General features: G+C 43.1%; 1 pseudogene; it reads right to left on the minus strand.

Annotated features, from left to right (window-relative positions):
- Positions 1-2,380: 2,380 nt before the first annotated feature.
- Positions 2,381-7,046, minus strand: LOC136487616 (uncharacterized; annotated as a pseudogene).

Genomic DNA, 7,046 nt, shown 5'->3' on the forward strand with positions numbered 1-7,046 from the left:
CTTTCTTCTCTGCTTAGCTACCTGCTCGATCGTTCGCGCTGCCTATATTTATATTTATACACATGAGCTTTCCTGTTTAGTAATAGTATAAGTCCATTTCTGTTCCATTCGTTTTAAAATATATACTATGGGTGATTTCAGTTTTATTTTATAACACTCAACCTTTTTTAAAAAAAAAATCTGACCAAGTTTATATACACAAATATATATCAACATATATGGTGCGTACAATACTGGTGGGAACCAGTATTATCTTGTATATAATTGGCTCTATGGAGTTCTCGATTAAAGAGATCAAAGAGCCAATTGTCAGTGAGAACCAGGCTCATCAATCCACTATGCAAAACGTGGAGCAAAATTGACTCTGCAGGTAGAAATGAAGTCGAGAGTAGTAAGCTAGAGTCCAAGTACTTCGAACCAAGGTGGCGCCCTTCAGACTGACCAAGATGCAACGACGCAAACTTCAGCGCGCTCGTTGTAAGAAAAATCGAGCAAGAAGCCTAGAGTTTCTTGAAAGACAGCCCTATACAATATCGCCCTTAAAACAAAACAACTCATAGCTTGACATCGTTACTTTGTTGCTATATGTTTTAAAACTCGCATATGCCTCGCTTTAAAAACAAGGAGCCATATGTTGACAGCAAAAAGGGCTAGATGAGGTTATATTTACTTGGGAGGTTGAGATGTCAGAAGTTTCGAGTTGCATGAGACTCCCAGGTCTCGGGAGTTGGCTTAGGCATCGGAAGTTCCGACGTTCCCTATCCGACTCTAGCTATTTCCAATTCTGATCCAAAGTCCTCCGATCTCATGGAAAACTTGCAGATTGCATCATTGGAAGGTTTCCATTGAGATAAGTCCACACCCTCTCTATATATTAGAGGGTCATGCTCGGTTGAGGTATTCAATACACAATGGACAAAATCAATCTACCTTACCTTTTTTATCTTTTATCTCAAGCTCTTCCAACCCTCTTGCTGGTCCATCACTTCTCTCGACGAGATTTGCCAGCGTTTTAAGTGACCTTACCAATCCTAGAACACCCCCACCGTGCGTCTCCCCGCTAGGCCTTCCCGGGAGGTGTTTGTAGGTTTCGCGGCTGAAGAACGAGCATCTAATTAGCCTCGTCGACCTACTGGTCGACATCGACGTTGAAATCTTCCTTCACTACGTGTGTGACCTCGAGCGATGCAGCCTCTATCGGTATGACCATAATCAGGGTCAATACCTACTAGTGTATGGTCATCTAATATTATTTGTCATGACGAATATAAACGTCATTTTTCATATTGACACAATAGTGTACGTCCAAGCACTTGTATTGTAGTACATTAATCCCTTAATTCATCTGTAGAGAGTTAATTCATCATCAATTGGCTGCGGGTTAAAGAATGGAACATCCGAACATGCATAGGCCTTGAGGTCCATATTTGGTATAAGATCACCCAGGAGTGCAAACGTGAATGTTTTTCTAATAAAAGGTTTATAAAAAAGAAAAAAGTTGAACACAACCACAGCCCAGTCATCTCACCCAGCAAAACGTGAATAGTTTTCTAAAAGGTTTAAAAAAGAAAAAAGCCGGACACAACCACAACCCAGTCATCTCTACGGGGTTCGGACTTTCAGACTACTTCTGCCTGCCTCCATCAGTCCATTCCCTCAGGAAGCCTAGTCATTGGGAATGGGAAGCGCTTATTGTTCCTGATCTCCGTCTCAACTTGTTTGGTAGGATAGGATTCAGTTTAAATTTGAACTTTGTTTTAATTCAGAATGCCCCTGTGTTAAGGTGGGCAGGGTTTCGGGGGTTTTATCGGCCTATGTGAGAAAGTTTTCTCTATCACAGCGAGGATGGCTTACCCCGCAGGTCAAGTTTTTTTAATTCAAAAAACAAGAAGGAGAACGAGACAGACAAGAATAAAGGGGCCTATGGGCCATGTCAGAATCAGCCCATCAGCCCATAGCCAGCTCGGACTCACTTGAGAAACCAGTGCTAGGTTTGAACGATGCTGTTAAAAAGCAAAAAAAAAAAATCCAGAGGAAACTTTGCCAGTATCCACACAAAATTATCCTAAGTTTCGTACGTGATCCTGAATTGACGATTGTATGTCTTGAATCTGTACCGACAGAAACAAGTTGCACCATCTTACAAACTCGCAAGCAAAGATAGAAATACAGTACTAGCTATGCTAACCAACACATAGTAATAGTATAATGCTTTGTACTGAATATTTTAGAAAATACACGGTCAAACAGTGATGGAATACGTAAGGCACACATGCTTAAAGCAGAAAACTAAAATAAGGGGGAAATGCATGTAAGAGCAGAGACGACGTAGCCGCTGTCAGTAACAACTCAGTACAAACTTTTTTTGTAATAATCCATTTTCAGTTACTCCTGCTCCAGTAACAATAAGCAGAATAGCAACTGCAGATGCTAACAAAGCCTGAAAACCATCAACTACATTCAGAAGCGCACAGGTACCAGGGTTCAAATGACAAATGACAAATGCAAAATGCAATTCTGATGTTCAGTTCTTCACCAGATTACAGGCAGGCTTGCCCAATACACATCAAAAGTATTTGAACACATAACGCTGGTCCAACTCAAGAAACTGTTCAGTCACAGCGACATTGCTAACTGAAATTGAGAAAACAGCAATCTCCAGGGCCTGTGCAAGGCTAGCAAAAACCCTGAAGGCCAACGCGATCACTGGCTGGTGCCATAAACCAGACTGGGGAACAGCCAGAGGCTACCGATTTGCCTGTAGTCTGGTGGGAATGTAAGACCATACATTATGGTGTCAAATACGCGGTGCTGGGGCACTGACTGACCGACCTCCAGCGCAGTCCGAGTCTCTTCAGGATCAGCATCATCGAATAGCCTGGCAACGTAAATACAGTTACTCTTCCCTCCCCATCTCTCGGGGTTCACACAAGAAATTGCAGGGTTCCTCTTATCCAGGCTAAGAAACAGCGCTTGATTTTTCAACTTCTCCATCTGTACCCACTTGGCTAGCTTCACTGAGAAGTCAAGGCGAAAGACCTCAAAAAATCTAATGTGGCTGTTGGACTCGGCAAAGCTAAGCGAGCTGCTAAGTGAGGGAAGAGAACTACGAGCAATTGCGAGGTCAGCCATGAGAAGCATGTCACCACAGACCACCAACCATGGGGTAAGAGGCATGGTCCGCAGGGAGTTCCAAGAAACTGATATTTGTTTTATGCTGAACTAAATAGGCGCTTTGTGCGGAGAATCCAAGAATCTGAGGTCAGAGAGGCGTTGAAAAGGATGAAAGGAGGTAAGGCGATGGGACCGGATGGTATCCCAATCGAGGTGTGGAGATGCCTCGGGGACATAGCTGTAGTATGGTTGACCAAGTTGTTCAACCATATTTTTCGATCGAACAAGATGCCTGATGAGTGGAGAAGTATATTGGTACCGATCTACAAGAATAAAGGGGATATTCAAAGTTGTACAAATTACCGGGGAATTAAGTTGATGAGCCATACTATGAAGCTATGGGAGAGAGTTATCGAGCATCGCTTGAGAGCAATAACGCGGGTCTCTATGAACCAATTTGGTTTCATGCCCGGAAGGTCAACCATGGAAGCCATTTTCTTAATAAGACAAGTTATGGAGCGGTATAGGGAGAAGAAGAAGGACCTACACATGGTTTTTATTGACTTGGAGAAGGCTTATGATAAAATACCAAGGAATGTTATGTGGTGGGCTTTGGACAAACATAAAGTCCCAACGAAGTACGTCGGGCTCATTAAGGACATGTACAACAATGTTGTGACTAGAGTTCGAACAAGTGATGGAGACACGGATGACTTCCCGATTAAGATAGGACTACATCAAGGGTCAGCTTTGAGCCCTTATTTGTTTGCTTTAGTGATGGATGAGGTCACAAGGGACATACAAGGGGACATCCCTTGGTGTATGCTTTTCGCGGACGATGTACTGCTACTTGATGAAAGCCGGACATGAGTGAATCAGAAACTGAAGTTATGGCGGGAGACTTTGGAGTCCAAAGGTTTTAGACTTAGTAGAACTAAAACTGAGTATATAAGATGTGACTTCGGCACTACTACTCGGGAGGAGGAAGATGTTAGTTTGGAAGGTCAACTAGTGCCTAGGATGGATACCTTTCGATATTTAGGATCAATGCTACAGAGGGACGGGGATATTGATGAAGATGTTAGCCATAGAATCAAAGCAGGGTGGATGAAGTGGCGGCAAGCGTCTGGTGTCCTATGTGACAAAAGGGTACCACAGAAGCTAAAAGGCAAGTTTTATAGGACGGCGATTAGACCTGCTATGTTGTATGGTGCAGAATGTTGGCCTACGAAAAGACGACATATTCAACAGCTAAGTGTCGCGGAAATGCGTATGTTGCGTTGGATTTGCGGGCATACAAGAAGGGATCGAGTTCGGAACGATGATATACGTGAGAGATTAGGGGTAGCGCCAATTGAAGAAAAGCTTGTCCAACACCGGTTGAGATGGTTTGAACATGTGCAACGGAGACCTCTAGATGCACCGGTGCGTAGTGGAATCCTAAGTCAGGATAGTAACGTGAAGAGAGGCAGAGGAAGACCGAAGTTGACTTGGGTAGAGGCAATAAAAGGAGACTTGAAAGGATGGAATATACCCAAAGACTTAGCCTTAGATAGGAGTGCTTGGAAGACAGCTATTTACGTGCCTGAACCTTGATTGTTTCTGTTGGGTTTCAACTCTAGCCTACCCCAACTTGTTTGGGACTTAAAGGCTTTGTTGTTGTTGTTGTTGTTGTTGCTGAACTGAGGTGTCAATTGGATAGTGTGAAGCCTCAGAAGAGCATCTACGACAAGGATATGACCTTTGAAGGACACAACCTGACAGATGCATTCATGGCCAACATGAAGAGGATGCTCTGACCAGGAGTTTGTTCCAACCTGCCACTCAAACATGGAGGCTCTTGAGAAAAGGAGGAGGCGCGAGTTGGGTGAACTGAATGGAGCCGTAAGGATGCCAATGCCAGAAGAGTAACCAAGATTGTTGTTGCATGGGAGTTCGGGGGCCTTCACCTTGCCACCAGTGTATGCATCGACAAGAAGGCAACGTTCCTCACATGTAAAGATAAGATACCCATGTGAGCAGCCTAGATAGTGCATTTCATTTGGAGTGCTTTGAGGCGCTGAACATTGAAGGGATAGGTTTTTGTTGGTAAGGTCACTGAGCTGCCATTTGCAATTAGATAAACAAAGGGGCTTGATACCTCTGCTATGTGGACGGACATAAGGACCATCTGGTTCGAGGTGGAGAGGTGGGAAGCTGAAAGAATACACAGAGGGGAAGGAAGAGACTGCTGCACGCCAAGAGTGGCCGGTGCCAGTAAAAGGAAGGAAGTCCTGGAATGAGTTGATGAGAACAATGATTTCATGAAGCAGGTTGTCCAGGAGATCTGCACAAACATAAGGCCCAGATGAAGTAGAGCCTGACTTCTCCACAGTGGTAACTTCTCTGCCACACAGAAATTCATAACAATGGATCAGAAAAAAGAACTGAAACATAATAGAGTCATAGTGTTGGAGTTAATACACTGTAGGAAATGCAGCAGGATCTAACTGAACAACAAGCATGGTGGTCTATCTTGACATACTAAACTTTAATCAGGACAAGCTATATCAGAGCCACCAACAGCTTGTTTTTGTTCCACAATAGCATAACTAGAATTCTTTTGGTGTGCCAGCGGTACATATAACTGTATATTTTCAAATCATGGTGGAGGGGGTGATTTGTATAATATCCTGAAAATAAATACCAATTGACATAAAAGCGCAGCGATATGCTCCTCTTCTTACCCAAACAACTTTCACGTGGCTTTCTATGTTTCTATAATAATTTATTAGGTCACTAAACAGAAGTGAGCATTGCTCCTGGCAGCCCCATAACCATGAGGATGACCAAATACACATCAGACTATGTGGTGAAATGACTAAATGAGAGGCACTCTTTTCTGATTCTACTGTGGATCGTGCACATCTAGCCAACAAACTGACTCACATCATGTGATGAATATACATTTCATAATATTAAATGAGCGATCATCCCTTCACAGGATTATGTGGATAGCTTTGATTCTTTTTAATAGCTCATTCCATGCCAGTAATCAGGGTAACCACAAAAGTATCCATCAAAATCAAATTCGACATTGTGTTTCACCTCATCGATAAACCAAAAAGTTCAAGGCAGCGGCATGATCAGGACTACTCAAAATAGATATAGACATCTACCAAGTAATCGAGGAATTCTCAAACTATTTTTCTTCTCAAAGAATTGCAAAAAAAGGATGGGAAATGGGTTATGTAGAACTGATCTGGAGCGATCATGTTTGATATTGATGAAAATGAACTAAATCAGAATAATCTCAAACAGACACTGCTTATCAACAGGGGATGGAGACCCAAAATTAAAGGAGGCCAGTGCACTAACTGCCACTACTAATTCACCAAAAATACCCTAAATATATCACTGCAAGTTCATCAAAATGTCACACTAATTCATCAACAAAATACACTGAATTTCCCTACCAGTCCAACAAAAGAGCCGATACTTCTTTTTTTTGACACAAAAACTCACATTTCAGATTTTCAGCAGTACAAAAAAATACACTAAATTTCCCTACCAGTCCACCAAAAGAGTCGATACTTCTTCTTTTTGATACAAAAACTCCACATTTCAGATTTTCAGTAGTATATTGATTGATGAGCCCGTTTATTAACTACTGATTGACTCAAGCAAGACTACTGATTGATTGATGGATTTGAAGAGCTCGTGGATTCTCATTCTCCAGTTTCTGCCTTGGATCCGCCCCCATGCGATCAGGAAATAAATACGCCCTAAAAAGGACGAAGCGGTGGAAAAAGGAAGAGACATGAGCGGTTAGGGTTGCGGTCAGGCTGCAGACCTGTTGCTGAGAGTGGCGTCCACCAGCGACGAGGTCCGGCTCTCTGCTGGAACGATCGCGCTCCGCGGCGGCGGCGGCGGCGCTGGCGGCTTCCGGCCAT

Source organism: Miscanthus floridulus, chromosome 10 (genome assembly GCF_019320115.1).
Source record: "Miscanthus floridulus cultivar M001 chromosome 10, ASM1932011v1, whole genome shotgun sequence".
In the NCBI taxonomy this organism is placed as follows: Eukaryota; Viridiplantae; Streptophyta; class Magnoliopsida; order Poales; family Poaceae; genus Miscanthus; species Miscanthus floridulus.